The sequence below is a fragment of the Cibotium barometz genome, chromosome 36 (genome assembly GCF_041138505.1).
Source record: "Cibotium barometz isolate CiBa-2024 chromosome 36, ASM4113850v1, whole genome shotgun sequence".
Taxonomy (NCBI): domain Eukaryota; kingdom Viridiplantae; phylum Streptophyta; class Polypodiopsida; order Cyatheales; family Cibotiaceae; genus Cibotium; species Cibotium barometz.
Window position 1 is genome coordinate 36979066 of NC_141081.1, and position 17078 is coordinate 36996143.

Consider the following 17078-nt stretch of genomic DNA (forward strand, 5'->3'; position numbering starts at 1 on the left):
ATTGTTTTAATCTTACAAATTATGTTGATTATGATACAGCAACAGGTTACGGGGAGGAAGCCCACAACCCACGATATAGCGTATGCTCGCCAGCATAGCAGATGTGACACGTGGGCCATCTTCAGAGCCGAGGGACATATTACGGACGCGCAGTTTGAGATGACCATGAGACCATACGGTCGACAAGTACTTGAAAACTCTAAACGAATGATTTTGGTTCATTGAATTACATATATATACATTTATATACTATATATTACTTGAACAGGCACAAGCTGCTGATGATCCACCCGTCGCCACTGCAGAGAGCGGATGTGAGCACTACTCATTGGACATTCCGACCGATGTGAGCTCATCTCAGCATGGAGGGAGCATCGAGTCATCATCTGGGTCTGAGTACTCATTGGACATTCCGACCGATGTGAGCTCATCTCAGCATGGAGGGAGCATCGAGTCTTGGGTCTGAGTACTCAGACTTATAGTATCACATTCCGTATTGAGGATGTGGTTGTATATATATTTTTGTAACTAAAGCCATGGGCTACTTCGATATATGGACTCCCTTGTATATATGTGTACACATAAAATTTTGATAGTAATATTTAATCGTGAATCGATAGTATTGCATTCATGTCTGTCTTGAATCGTATATTGACAATGTATGCATTCATGTCGTTCTTGTCTTAATCTTCGTCGTGGATGATATCTTCCTCGTGGATGGTCCAATGCACCCAAAAAAAAAATCCAGAGAGTGTTATTGGGTGTTGGAATGCTAGAACAGCATTCAGGTACCAAATAGCACTCTCTAGATTTTTTTTTTGCTCTCTTGTTCGCGTGTATAAACGCGTCAGATCTGCAAAAAGTCGCGTGTATATACGCGAAAAATCTGTAAAACACGCGTGTATAGATGCATCAAATCTGTGAAATACGCGTGTATAAGCGCAGCTAAACTGACAAAACGCGTGTATCGATGCTTCTATTAGCGCATCTAAGTGCAGCTGAACTGACAGAACGCGTGTATACGCCCGTGTATCAGCACGTCTGAACAGTCCTATACACGTGCTTTTACACGCATGTCTCTGGCCGCGATTATACACGCGCGCTGATACACGAGCCCACTACTTTTTTTCACAAGTCATTTTTAGCGGCTAGGAGCGTGGGTATGAGCCCGATCCCTTGTAGTGAAAGTGGCCACTCTTTACTACATAATGGAGACATGTCCTCCCATTGGGAGCAGCAAATACGAGGATATCATCTCCCCATGCCACAAGCCACTCAATGCAAAATAACCTTCCATTTTTGTAAGCTAGCATGAGAGGCATCTGTCTATGATGATTCATTGCATTCAACCACACACCCTTCTCCAAGAGCAGCAAAAGCACCTCAGATTGGCCATGTGAGGCATCATACTGCAAAGGTGAGGCGGCAGTTATGAGAGGGTGCCAATGGGGAGTGACGGTGACCATACACAAAGGGAAGTGAGGGAAGTGAGAGAGGGGGAGGGGATCGGGTAAGTTGTGAGATGAGATGAGTAAGGTGGGAGAAGGGAGGTTGGTCTGGGGGGCGGGGAAAGGGGGGTGGCTGGTCTGTGGGGTGGGGTGGGGTGGGGTGGGGTGGTTGATGAGGGGTGAGGTAAGAGGGGGAGAAACCTTTTGGTTTGTTTGTTTTTTTAATAACTATTATTATCATATTTGTTTTTTTTGAGGGGGGGAATGGTGTGGTGGGGCGTCGCACAAAGGTTTGCCCATAGTACAAATCCAAGAGGCTAGTCAAAGAAAGCTTGACAATGTGCTAAAATTGATCAATCTCCTTTCTTTCTAAATGAACTGCCCTCAGTAAGTCGGGCATGGCCTCTTGTTGGCTGGCATAAGACGGTAGAATGGCTTCCATATAACACAACACTCTGGGAGTGACTAAACACCGTGGTGAGGCTAAAAAATCATATTTCCCCGTCCATGAAGAAAGGATCTGGAGACTGCACACAAGAGGTTTCAATTTGTGTTTTTTTCCACCTCTCGTGGAGGGTGCAGTAAGTCAATGTCATTAGAGAGAACTATGATGATCGTCGGGGGCGGAAGGCTGAGGATAGCTCATTAGCACTATTGCAATGGCTTGTAGCACCAAGGAGCTCCAGCAATGGTGCACAGTCTCGCGAAAGAGAGGAGGACGAAGGGGGGTGATTGTTGCGTAGGGGACGGGGTGATAGAGGGGTGGGGGGTCGGTGCATGAGAGAGGGGGCGAGTGAGGCAGAGAAGGAGATGGATGAGTGGGGGGCGATGAGTGCAACGAAGGGGGTGGGGGGTTTCACACATGAGACAGAGGACGGGTGAGGGGGCCGATGAGTTGGCGAAGGGGATAGCTAAGCACAGGGGCCAGTCAGGCGGGGTGATGAGTTAGAGGGGGCGGGCTGTTTGGTGGGAGAGGAGAGAGGAGAGAGGGAGAGGGGGGTGAGGCGAGAGAGGGAGGCTGGGGTGGTCGGTGAGGGGGGAAAGAGAGAAAGAGAGAGAGGGAGAGGGGGGGTGGTCAGGTTGGTTGGTGAGGGGGGAAAGAGAGAGTTAGTGAGCACTGGTGGGGGGGGGTGACGGTGAGCGATAGATAAGGGGTGGTTAAGGTTCGGTGAGGTGGGGGTTGCAGGAGGTAGGGTCGGTTAAGAGGGAGAGGGTGGTCAATGAGAGAGGGGGCATGGGTGAGTGAGCAAGGAGGGTTGGTCGATGCGGAATGACACAAGGGGGAGAGAGCTGTGGGGGGAGAGAAGCAAGGGGGGTAGGACGGTTAGTCAGTGGGAGAGGAGTGAGGGATTGGGGGAGTGTGTGGTCGGTGAGGTGAGGGGGGTGAGGAGTGTGTGGTCTCTGTGTGAGTGAAGGGAGGGGGTGGTCAGGGGGGTGAGGGAGGGAGAGAGAGAGAGAGAGGGAGAGAGGGGGTGGTCAGTGAGGGGAAGAAAGAGAGGAGTGGTTGGTCGGTGAGTTGAGTGTGAAAGGGGTGGTTGGTCGGTGAGTTGAGTGTGAGGGGGGTGGTTGGTGGGATGAGTGAGACGGGAGTGGTCAGTGGGTGAGGTAAGGGGGAAAAGAGAGAAAGAGAAAGGGAGAGGTGGCAGGTGTTTTCGTTTTTTTTTTGGGGGAGGGGGTTGTTTTGTTTTTTAATAGAAAAAAGAAAACTAAGATGGGGGTCGATTTTTTTGGCGAAAAAATGATTTTTTTGGAAAAATAAATATTAAGGGAGGGTTTTTTTTGGGAAGGAAAAAAATATATAAAGGGGGGATTTTTTTTAAAATTTTGCTTAATCAGGGAGAAGGGAAAGTTGGGTTGGTCGGTGAGGAGAATTGAGGGGAGAAGAGAGAGGGAAGAGGAGAAGAGAGGAAAAGGGTGGGTGATGAGTGAGAGATTGGTTTGTGAGGAGGTTGGGTGTGAGAGAGATTTTTATTTTTATTTTTATTTTTGCATCTCTTGTAAAAGAAGAAGGAAAAAAAAACGAAGAGGGGGTTTTTTCATATTTTTTATTTGGAGACAAAGACCCAATACCTGGCACTTCACGAACACCAGAGTGAGTTGAGACAGGCATTTTGCTTGAACCACCACCCTTGGCTGGCCACATCTTCCCTAGTGCTTTGATTGAGGGACTTGAAGTCTACAAAGATTCTGATCTTCTTGGTCTTCTTTTTTGGAATCACCACTATAGGTGACAAAAACCACTCGCGGAGTGCTCAATGGGAATGATGATACCTGCCTCTTCCATCTTGTCTAGCTCTTTCTTCTCACACTTCAGAATATTTTAGATTCACACGGTAGATGCCCTTTCTGACTAGCCAACTGCCTTCTTTTTATGAAATTTTGTGAGTGCAAATGGCTAGCTCTATCCCTGGAAGATCCTTGTAAGTCCATGCAAACACCTCTTGGTGTTCTTTGAAAAATTTGGTGATTCTCTGAAGAGTGGAAGGGTCCTCCTAGACCCAAGCTGCCACTAAGATGGGGCGTGGCTCCTTTGATGTGCCTAGGTTCAGCTCTCTCACCTCCTCGTGGGTAAGTGGTGGGTGGAAGAGGAGCAGTGCCCAGTGCTACTTGATGGAGAGATAAGGGGTCATGGGCTGGGGTGTTGTCCAAAGGGAAATCACCAATGCGTTTCTCTATCTAGTCAGTGGGGCGGGTATCTCTTCTACTGGTAAGGCTTCTTCCCAAGCCTTGAGGTTCTCTACACACCTCTCCTTGTGGGTGCATCTAGGAGGGGTTATAGGTGCCTATGATGACTCCTCTTGAGAGACCTTCTTGTGAGGTTGTCGAGAAAACTCAGGTATGATCTCTATCTCTTCCTCTTGAGACACTGTTGTAGAGGAGGAGGCCAGAGTGAGCAAAGATTCTGTCCAATCCTGTAGTCCTGCTGCTTTTGAGAGCTCTTCTTCTTGGGACAGCTCTTGAATAGGTCTGGGTCCAACTCTACTATGTCCATGCTACACTGGAATCCCTCATAGGAATTTAACCAATTCCATAGAGGTTCTATTGCCTCTCCCTCTCAACCAAATAGATCCTAGGCCTTAACCACTGGTAAGCCTTGCCATTCCTCCTATTCCTCCTCATCATTGGGTCCTTCCTCCCGAATGGGAATCATGTCATGTAGGGCAATGCCTCGAGCACTCTCATCAGGGCCTTTTTCTAAGGGCAATGTCACTGTCCCCTCTGGGTTAGGGATATGCAAGTTGTCCCAGCCCTAATCATGGATCACTTGAGCTGCCCTCAACAAAGGCCTTCCAATGAGTAAGGTGTAGGCCCCTCGAGTTGGTGGGAGGACTAACACCACAAAAGTCATTTCACATACTAATCCTTCAAAAGTGATCAGAACTTGCCTGACTAGTCCCACGGGCATCACTTCTCTTTGGTCTGCCACTCGGATGGCAAAGGGAGTTGGCTCAATAATTCAGAGACCCAAGACTTTCCTAGTAACTTCGGGCATGATGTTAACACCAGAACCACCATCAACAATGGCTCCTGTAATTTGAGTTCCTCCCATGGAGACTGTCACCCTTGGGCTTTGGTGATCGGCCACTCCTGGGACAGTGAGGCATACCCTTGCTTGTTGCCTCCTGGGCCATTGCCCACTACTACTAGATGTAGCTTCACCCCTAGAGCCTAACAGTTGCTCTCCTATTTCTTCGCTCAAACCACAACTGAGGAAGGGTGATTTTGTAAGATTCCTCCCCAGCCTCTCAACATGTCCAGCATATCCCCCTGTAATCAATTCCCTCTTCAGAAATATAAGAGATCTCGTCTCTACCTGTTTTGACTTAGAGAGAGAAAATATTCTAGAGAAAGAATATTCAGATTATGAATATTTTTGGATAGAAAAATAACTCATCTTATTAAAATAAGTTCCCCTGAAACAGAAATTCAAAAAGAACTTTCCAATGTGCAGTTGGAATTTATTGGAAATGGGTATAAAGGACCTTAGCCCAAGGGTCTAGATTTTCAGAAATTTTTGGATTATGGTCCAATTAAGGTTCCTATGGGCCAATAGCATCAATCCATGTGTAGGGAGGAGATAAATCCAATTTGTAAAAGAAGATACCCAAAAATGAGTAAATGCTCACATAAGATGAAGAGTTGACTATGTACAAGGTTTATTAGTAAGAAACTATGAGTAATATCAAAAATATGAGATATTTTTGATATCCAAAAATGAGTAAATGCTCACATAAGATGAAGAGTTGAAAATGTACAAGGTTTATTAGTAAGAAACTATGAGTAATATCAAAAATATCTCATATTTTTGATATCCAAAAATGAGTAAATGCTCACATAAGATGAAGAGTTGAAAATGTACAAGGTTTATTAGTAAAAAACTATGAGCAATATTAAAAATATGAGATATTTCGGGTATAATAATTCTATTTTGACACATATGTAAGGAAGGGGAGTCCATTAAAGGAGGTGCATATTTCACATGCTTGAATGAGTTTTAAACTCAAAAATAATGTGATATTTTTATCTCTCCTCTCTCTTGAATCAAACCAAATCAAAATGGAACCAAACCGAATCAAAAAGGAACCAAACTAGATCCAAATCTAGTCCAAATTCAACCAAATTGAATCTGGAAAATTCTAGAATTCAGTTAGCTTTGGTTAGAGCTTCCCTCTCCTATAAATAGAACATGAGTCCTTTGAAAAAAATAGAAGAATTTTACTATACTAGAGTTATGCTGAAATAATGCTAATTTCTACTATTCTCTAAAATTCTCTCCAAATTGAAGAAATTGGAGCTTCCCTCTTTCTTCAATCCCCATTGGTGGCTCCATCAACATACTTAACCAATTGATTGGTTGGGGGCCTCTACCGTGAACAATTTTCATTTATGCTTAATTCTAATGGTTTTTATGTAATTTCTCTCTCTCACTCAAGAAATGGTCATACTCATGACCCATTCTCAATCCAAATGAATCTTTTCATAAAGCTTTTCCTTAATCCAAGATTAATCTATGCTTGAGGTCAAATTAATGGCTTTTTTGTATGCTTTTAGTTTATGTATTTCATGAATATTGATGATTCAACCCATTATTGGGTTAATGATCCAATTCGGGATCATTCTAATCATTTTCTTAATGATAAGCTTTATCCTTCAAAATAAATTGAGATTTATCAGTTATAGTAGCGGAGCTATGGCAAAAAGTTTTATAAAAATTACACATAAAATAATTTTATTCAAAGCATGAAAAGAGAACTTCCTACCATATTCTAGGAATTATCATCCTAGATTAATTGAAAGAATTTTATTGTAATCATGGAGAAATTGATTTTTATGTTATGCATAATTGATGATTATTTTATTGTAAAAGTGTTACTTTTATCATATTTGGATTTCATGCATAGAGGTATGCATAAAAGAATTATTATTTTATTATAAAAGTGTTTCTTTTATCATATTTGAATTTCATTCATAGAGGTATGCATAAAAGTTGATTATTTTATTATAAAAGTGTTTCTTTTATCATATTTGAATTTCATACATAGAGTTATGCATAAAAGTTGATTATTTTATTATAAAAGTGTTACTTTTATCATATTTGGATTTCATGCATAGAGGTATGCATAAAAGAATTATTATTTTATTATAAAAGTGAATCTTTTATCATATTTGAATTTCATACATAGAAGTATGCATAAAAGTTGATTATTTTATTATAAAAGTGTTACTTTTATCATATTTGGATTTCATGCATAGAGGTATGCATAAAAGAATTATTATTTTATTATAAAAGTGTTTCTTTTATCATATTTGAATTTCATGCATAGAGGTATGCATAAAAGTTGATTATTTTCTTTTATCATATTTGAATTTCATGCATAGAGGTATGCATAAAAGTTGATTATTTTATTATAAAAGTGTTTCTTTTATCATATTTGAATTTCATACATAGAGGTATGCATAAAAGTTGATTATTTTATTATAAAAGTGTTACTTTTATCATATTTGGATTTCATGCATAGAGGTATGCATAAAAGAATTATTATTTTATTATAAAAGTGTTACTTTTATCATATTTGGATTTCATGCATAGAGGTATGCATAAAAGAATTATTATTTTATTATAAAAGTGTTTCTTTTATCATATTTGAATTTCATGCATAGAGGTATGCATAAAAGTTGATTATTTTATTATAAAAGTGTTTCTTTTATCATATTTGAATTTCATGCATAGAGGTATGCATAAAAGTTGATTATTTTATTATAAAAGTGTTACTTTTATCATAATTGGATTTCATGCATAGAGGTATGCATAAAAATTGATTATTTTATTATAAAAGTGTTACTTTTATCATATTTGGATTTCATGCATAGAGGTATGCATAAAAATTGATTATTTTATTATAAAAGTGTGACTTTTATCATATTTGGATTTCATGCATAGAGGTATGCATAAAAATTGATTATTTTATTATAAAAGTGTTACTTTTATCATATTTGGATTTCATGCATAGAGGTATGCATAAAAATTGATTATTTTATTATAAAAGTGTGACTTTTATTATATTTGGATTTCATGCATAGAGGTATGCATAAAAGTTGATTATTTTATTATAAAAGTGTGACTTTTATCATATTTGGATTTCATGCATAGAGGTATGCATAAAAGTTGATTATTTTATTATAAAAGTGTGACTTTTATCATATTTGGATTTCATGCATAGAGGTATGCATAAAAGATGATTATTTTATTATAAAAGTGTGACTTTTATCATATTTGGATTTCATGCATAGAGGTATGCATAAAAGATGATTGTTTTATTATAAAAGTGTGACTTTTATCATATTTGGATTTCATGCATAGAGGTATGCATAAAAGTTGATTGTTTTATTATAAAAGTGTGACTTTTATCATATTTGGATTTCATGCATAGAGGTATGCATAAAAGTTGATTGTTTTATTATAAAAGTGTGACTTTTATCATATTTGAATCATGCATAGAGGTATGCATAAAAGTTGATTGTTTTATTGTAAAAGTGTTAGTTTTATCATATTGGATTTCATGTATAGAGGTATGCATAAAAGATATTCTTTTTATACTAAAAGTGTGATTTTCATCATAAATGGATTTTATGCATAACTTAGATGCATAAGAGAAATTCTTTTATTCTAAAAGTGTAATTCCTACCAAATTGAATTTATGCATAAAAGATTGATTTTTAAATTCAAAGTGTCATTCTCATCTAAATTGAATTTATGCATAGAAAGATGCATAAAAGAATGGAATTTCAATTCAAAAGTGTTATTCTCATCCAAATTGAATTTATGCATAGGAAGATGCATAAAAGATGGATTTTTAATTTAAAAGTGTCAATTCTCATCTAAATTGAGTTTATGCATAGGAAGATGCATAAGAGATGGAATTTTAATTCAAAAGTGTCATTTTCATTTAAAATGAATTTATGCATAGGAAGATGCATAAAAGATTGATTTTTAAATGAGATGTGATAATATGTGATAAGATGCGTATGGGAAGTGATAGGATGTGATAAGAGGTGTATGAGATGTGATAAGATGCGTATGGGAAGTGATAGGATGTGATAAGAGGTGTTTGAGATGTGAAAAGATGTGATAAGATGTGTATGAGATGTGATAGGATATGATACGAGGTGTATGAGATGTGATAGAATGTGTTAAGATGAGTGAGGATGTGTTAAGATGTATATGGGATGTGTTAGGACGAGAATGGATGTAATATGTTGTATGAATGTGATGTGGATGTATACATGTAGATGTATATGTATGAATGTGAATGTGGATGTGGATGTATGGATGTAGATACGGATATGTATGTATGTATGTGGATGTGTATGTATGAATGAGGAAGTGAAAAATGGATGTATGTATGTATGTGGATGTGGATGTATGAATGAGGATGTGAAAATGGATGTATGTATGTAGATGTGGATGTATGGATGTGAATGTGAATGAAGAGGTGGATGTGGATGTATGGATGTAGATACGGATGTGGATGTATGTATGTGAATGTGGATGTATATGAATGAGGATGTGAAAATGGATGTATGCATGTGAATGTGGATGTATGAATGTGAATGTGGATGTGTGGATGTGGAAATGGAAGCATAGATGTATGAATGTGGATGTGGATGTATGCATGTAGATGCGTATGTATGAATGTGAAATTGGATGTATGATGTGGACGTATGAACATGGATATGTATGTAGAATAATGAATATAAAGGTGTATGTGAGATAATGTGTAGTCTATATGAGTGAATGGATGAGAACGAGTACACATTGAATGGAATGTGGAATAAGTAATGTGGTCCGAGAGTGGATAATGTGGAAAGACGAGAGTTCGTTATAGAAACTGTATTTGTGACTGTTTGTAAATGACTGTTTTATGTCAAGAATGCTGGGAAAGCATTTTGACCGTCTTGAGGATTAAGGTCATGAAGACCGAACTGATAAAGTTGTAACTGCTGGCGGAGAGTCAATGGAGGACGTCTCGCGTAGCAAGGTCGATCGAGGTCTTGACCAGCCTCGGTTCGATTTAAATGGTGAGCTTCCGGTACGGTGGATGAGGGACCAAGGAAGCGACCTATGAGTGAAGCGCTAAGTCACCTGCGAAGGATCCTAGAGGGTGCTGACCATACGGTGCTCGGGCTCTGGGTCGCCGAAGATACCCACACGTGCGTCGTGGAAGATATTGGAACAAGGAGTAAGAGTTGTTTTCTGAAATCGGGCATGGATCTGGTTGACTGACCTTGCTGGTTCTCAACGGATGAGTCCATGGCTCTTTTATATGGATCTGTGGGTTGATCTTGTTGATCTTCCACGGAGATTCCATTCTATTATATGAATATATTGCCGGTTACTATGAGCTAGGAACTATGGAAAAGGCCCCTGAGTGAACAGGTGGTGAGCGTTCTGGTTGCCAATGATGCCATAAGTACACCGATGAATGAATGACGAGAAATAAGGATTCAACCAGAGACTTTGAGGATTGTCGTCAGTGACATAATGGTTTCACTAAAGGATTGTTTGAAAGTTAGTTGATGCTGAGAAAAAGGCAATTTCATATTGGGTGTGTAAGTGGTGTGACTAGTTTTACGTTTGCATGAACTTCCGGCTAGGGGACCTGGAAACTCTTTTCCCTGGTACCCGGGACAAAACCTAACCAAATTCCTAATTGGATCCCATCACTACAGTGGTTGGGAGGTTGGCTAACCCATGGGACTGGATGAGGTTAGGCTGGACTGATGGATCCGTAAATCAAGACTCAATTTTTGTTATTATGATAGATGAAGTAAATCCCGGATAGTAATTGTTCTATGGATAGGAATCAACGGCTGTGCCTCTTGATGGGAAAAAAAGCATTGATCCCAATGATCCAAGTGCAAGTTTCGTCCTTGATTGACCAAGTACCTTTAAAGGTGCAGTCGGATCAGTTTGATCAGTAATGGTCTTGACTACGTTAGAGTAAAAAGTTATCCTGGTGGAATCGCTCGTGCTTTCCAGATAAAGGAAGTTTTTTTGGGTTCGGTTTTGGAAAAACCGACGGATTAGTCTTTTGTCCGGATATCCGTAGACGAGGCCCCGAGTGTGGGACTTTGCCCCGCGCAAGATATGATACTTCCGCTGCTAGTACCCCGAATCCGTTGCGCGGTGGGGACAGGGATCTCATAGATTTCCACCTTTACTCCTGCAAACTTTTCCTCCCAACTTAAATTACTAATCTTGGGTTGGGTAGACTCCTCATCCGCCTTTGAAGTGTGGTGGTTGGGGGAATGACCAAGGTAGGCGCTGCTTCCTTCTCCATGGTGGGTGGTGTTTGAATGAATTCCTCCAAGGCCTCCTTAAAAGCTTGGTACACAATGGATGGGTAGATTTCACCATCCGGGAGAGGAGTTGGTGTCTTTGGGGCTCCTTGGGACTTGGTGACGGCCGCTACTATTGGAGTGCCAGCAGTGGGAGGTGGCACCACTGCCACTATTGGAGTGTCAACCTTGGGAGATGGCACCACATATTCCACCATGTTAACCAGTGGGGCTCTAAGACAATCTCGGGTGTAGTGGTCTCGGCTCTCCAGGCAATGGAGGCATGGGGGAGAGCCCTCTGGTACAGCGCATTGAGCTTGCATGTGGCTGCTCCCCCCACAACGGTAGCATATATAAGAGGTTGGGTGGGGTTGTTGGGAGACGGCAATTGGGGAACCTTTGGTTAAGCTGAGCCCCATACGTGTTGTTAGCGACCGGAGGTACTGGAGGGGCTACCGCATAGACCGCCGGAGGTGGGTTTTGATAGACTTGAGGTGTTTGTGGGACTAGCATGGGTGGGAGGTATTGCTGATAGGTTGGGAGAGTGCTTGCTTGATATGCAATTTGCATAGGCAGGGGGTTGTATGTTAGGGTTGCTCTGGAATGAGGAGTATTGGTGTATGCTACCGTGGCTACTTGAGCTCCCTGCTGAGATGAAGTGGCCTGGGGCAGTGGAGGGGTTTGTACAAAAGTAGCCATGGGGGAGGGAAGTGTATGTGGGGTAGCTAAGTAGGAGGGACCAGTGGGGGCATGGTTAATATAAGCTTGGGATTGGGGGGATGATTGACGGTTCAAGAAGGGTGTTAGGTTTGGTTGGTGGTTAGGAGCACTACTGGTTGAGGTCACCACCATCATGTAGTCTTTGGCAAAGGGATTAAGCGTGGAGGCACCTTGCTTAAGTTGTTGTTGCATGAGACGAAGTCCCTTGAGGTAGTAACACTCCTTGTCCTTATGGCCTGCCTTTGAGCAAAAAGAGCAATATTTCTTAGAGGGAAAATCATTTGGAAACTGGCCTTACGAGCTACATACTAGGCACCATGGACTCGTCTTGGGATCTTTGACCTTGAGCTGCTCGATCTCCTTCTTGAGCACTACCACGGCCACGTCCTCTTGTTGTGACCTTTTGAAATCTACAAGCTCCTTCTTGAGCTTGGCTAGCTTGTCCATGTAAGCGGATGTAAAAGCTATCGTCGGGGCTAGAGGAACGATTGGAGGAGAAAAGACATGCCAGGGATAAGTGGGGCCAAGAGGTACTGCACTCCGCCATGAGGAGAGCATTCTCCAGCTGTGTAGCTCTGTCTTGGAAGTCTTGCAGGGTGCCTTGGGGTGGAAAAGTCTCTCTCATCTTCATCGCCATTTGAGTAGGGAGTGCTCGAAGCACCCACTATTGCAGCATGTAGTTTCCAGGATCTTGGGGTAGCCGAGCGACCAAAACTTTAGCTCTTGTGACAAGTTGGGCCACTGACTCCCCCGCCTTCATGGAGAGTTGGTTGAGCTCTTGAGTGATGAGGTCGAAGTAGTTCCCTGACCGAAAGGTAGCCAAGAATTGTAGCCTGAGGGTCTGGGAAGTGGTTGATGGGAAATTGACTGTACCACTGGTCGACACTTTCTTTTAGCATTTTCGAGAACAAGACCAAGCGTGCATCATCTCGGTTCAGACCTCTTGAGTCACACATAGTGATGAGGAACCGCTCCACATGGTCTTCCGCATCTTTAGTGATGGTACCTTTGAAGGTTGGTAGCTTAACTTGCACGCAGTTAAGGACAGTAGCCAATGGCTCTGGCCATGGAGCTGCCAATAGGGTTAGAAGAGGAAAATGCTAAGGGAAGAGTAAGGGAACGAGGAAGAACCCTATGACTAGTTTGAAGAGCAGAATGAAGGGGTGAATCATCTCTAAAAGCTCTAGTCTTCGGGGGCATGCACAACACTCCTCTCACCATGATCAAAATCACCAAAAAGGAGAAAAAAGTAAAATTTGAGACTATCCTTGACCTCTAGGAGAGTCCCATCGTGATCGCCAAATTGTCCCTAAGCTGTGGATGACTCCGTCGATCCTTGCTAGGGAACTCGAAGACAACCGACACAAACACTATGGTTGGGGGAGAAGGGATCATGGATCCTCTCAGGGAACTCGGGGGGGTCACTCGTATAAATATGTAAGTATCACGTGGGTTCAACAGAAGGACATTTTAAATATTTAAAACTTACAGAAATATATTTACAGAGGGGATTTATTTATTGTATTTTAAAAAAAATTTACAGATTTGAATAGGAAAGGATACATTATATTCACTAAAAAATTCACAGATAAGGGACTTTTTAAATAGGCCTTGAACGCACGTGATATAGAGGATTTACATATAGTGACCCCCCTGAGTCAGGGAAGTATACCCGCCAAGGATGAGTCGACCTCACTGGCTAGACATGCAAGACCTATGCTCTACACTGTCTACCGTGCTCTCCGACCACCACCTATTAGCACCGCAGTACCCCTATAGGCCTCACTCACACCACACACACAAGTCACACCTCACTCACCTCGCTCACACAAAGAGATAGACAAAACACCAACAGAACGCAACACTGCAATAACAATACCCAAAAAGGGATGATACAAGGGAGACTCCGCTCCGATAGAAGGACTGTGCTAGAACTCAAGGTGATACACGAGAGAGTGTCCTCTTCTGTGAGAGTGTGTCCCAGACTATGTGTATGCTACCGAGAGAGTGATCCCCTTAACTCCTTCTTGGGTTTCCTCCTCCTCGGGTGGTGCTCAAGAGGATCTCTCCCTGCCTTGGGAAAGGGAGAGGGGAAAGGAAGATGGTCCTCAGGATCTCGATTTAAACTTTAATTTATAAAACAATCCATTGACAACAAACAATTACTGGGTACAGATGTCACAACTCAAAATTTCCATTCAATCCTTGTTTCTCACAAAACAGTATCACTCTGGACTCTCCATTGAGACCAGCAATAAGTTTCTCATCATCATACATATATATCTTTCACGACATATGCATGGATGTCCTCGGCACCACGAGCCAGTGCATCGCCTGGTCAGAATCCTCCAGGATCCTCCTTAGGTGTCTTGGCACTTCACTCAGGGACTGCTTCATTGGCCCTCGTCCATCGTACCAAAAGCGCACCATTTTAACCATACTGAGGCTGGACAAGCTTTGCCACGTGAGCCGTCCTTTGAACACTCCCCGCCAGCTGTTGCAACTGAACTTCCCTTAGAACACACATATACCAAATGCTCCCTCCACCATTCTGGTGTAAGACAGTCCTTTAAGAAAAACAGGGTTTCTATGCAAGTTTTCAGTTTTGATTTTCTTCTAAATACAATGAGTATATCTTAATTCCGTATCCCAAGACTTCCAGATCACAGGTCTGGATTCCCAAGCAGAATTCCTCGAATTCTGAATTCTTGATCCTCAGATCAAAATCAAAGGTCTCAACTTAGTTTCAGATTCGGTGGGTGATTTGAGTGTAGATTACTGAACTAGTCACATCGTCATTTCTTGAAACTAACGAAGGAGTTACGTCTTGGTCATAGTCTGATTCAGGGTTTGAGCCTGGAAAGATTCTCCCTGAACTATCTTTCGCGAAGGTAATATTTCAATTACTACTTTATAGAATTCAAAACTAAACACGAACTCCTATGAGGAATAAATTAGTCATTTATCTAAAATTCCGACTTCGATAGTTTTTCTGAATTTTCTCATTACTATCCTAGAGAATATAAAACGGTATAATTTTCCTTCACTGAGTATTTACTTATTCATTTTTTCCAATATTCATGGGATTTAAACATAGGATTAAAGTGAACTCTTATTTTGATTAAAAAAATTCTTTTATGCATCATTTTATGTATAAAAATCAATATTGGTGAAAGCAACACTTTTGTAATTTTAAAAAAAAACTTTTATGCATAAAAATCCATAATGATAAAAGTAATACTTTTATAATAAAAATATATTCTTTTATACATCTATTTATGCATAAAAATCCATAATGATGAAAGTAACACTTTTATAATAATAAAAGTATTCTTTTACGCATCTATTTTTGCATAAAAATCAATATTGATGAAAGTAACACTTTTATAATTAAAAAAATATTCTTTTATGCATCTATTTATGCATAAAAATCAATATTGATGAAAGTAAAACTTTTAAAAAAAATTCATTTATTCAACTATTTATGCAAAAAAATCCATAATGATAAAAGTAACACTTTTATGATAAAAAAATATTCTTTTATGCATCTATTTATGCATAAAAATCAATATTGATGAAAGTAACACTTTTATTTAAAAAACAATATTCTTTTATGCATCTATTTATGCATAAAAATCAATATTGATGAAAGTAACACTTTTATAATAAAAAAAGTATTCTTTTATGCATCTATTTATGCATAAAAATCAATATTGATGAAAATAACACTTTAATAGTTAAAAAAATATTCTTTTATGCAACTATTTATGCATAAAAATCCATAATGATAAAAGTAACACTTTTATAATAAAAAAATATTCTTTTATGCATCTATTTATGCATAAAAATCAATATTGATGAAAGTAACCCTTTTATAATAAAAAAATATTCTTTTATGAAACTATTTAATAAAAAATATTCTTTTATGCATCTGTTTATGCATAAAAATAAATATTAGTGAAAGTAATACTTTACAATAAAAAAAATTCTTTTATTCATCATTTTATGCATAAAAATCAATAATGATGAAAGTAACACTTTTATAATAATAACTAATCAATTTTCACTTTTAAGAGAGAAATAATATGAAAAGTTTAATTCCAACAATTAGATCACTTAAGTAGGATAAAGAAGGGCTGATTTTAAGAATGAGAGAGGGGGAAAGCCTTTCCAAGAAGGCATAGCATCTATTTATCATTTTAAGATAACAAAAACTTTAGAAAACCATTAAAATAATAAGAAAAAGTAAGATTTCTAACTCACATGAATTTTGGGAGCTTTCCTTTGGCTTGATAGTTTGAGGATTCTACTCTTGTTTGCAACAAGAGTGGCCACCAATTCTTTAGAAGAGGGAACGGTCAAAAACTAGTGAATTATTAAGAAATTCACAGTTCTTGGCTCTTGGGAAGAGTACAATAGTGCATAAAACACTAGAAAGGTGACTTAGAAAAGTGAGAAACTTTAAAAAGTGAAAAAGTTCCAAAGTTAAGTCCAAGATACTATGGTCCTTATATAATACTTAAAAAATTTGGAAGTGTAGCTTACAAGGTATCTTTATCGAAAGGTTCTAGAGTACATCCCATCTTTTATGTTGGTAGATTCAAACATAACATAAGAAACAATGACAACGTCATTGGAAAAGAAGAAATAGTGGATTTATAGAACCACCTATTCTTCTACATGAGCCTGAAAAGATTCTTGAATATCGAGAAAAGAAAATTATACATTCCTGTTTAAATAATGTTTACTAAAGTGGAAAGATAGACCAGAAGAAGGATCAACTTGGAAAGAGTGGCTACACTAAAGAAAATATTTCATTAGTTTTTTTTCAAGGACAAACCTTTCTTTCAAGGGGAAAGAAATGTTATAAGACTGACAAAAAACACTAAAAGGTAATAATAGAAAGATTATTCATATGTTAAAGGTTTTCATATAAATAAGGTTCAAGGAATTTCAAATAGGAAATACCTAAGCAATGGATAATAGGCATTAAAGTTAAAGTAAAATAGGAAGTAAATGGTGGGACAATGGAATCCCAAGGGACACAGAAGAGGTCGCCACCTCTAAGGA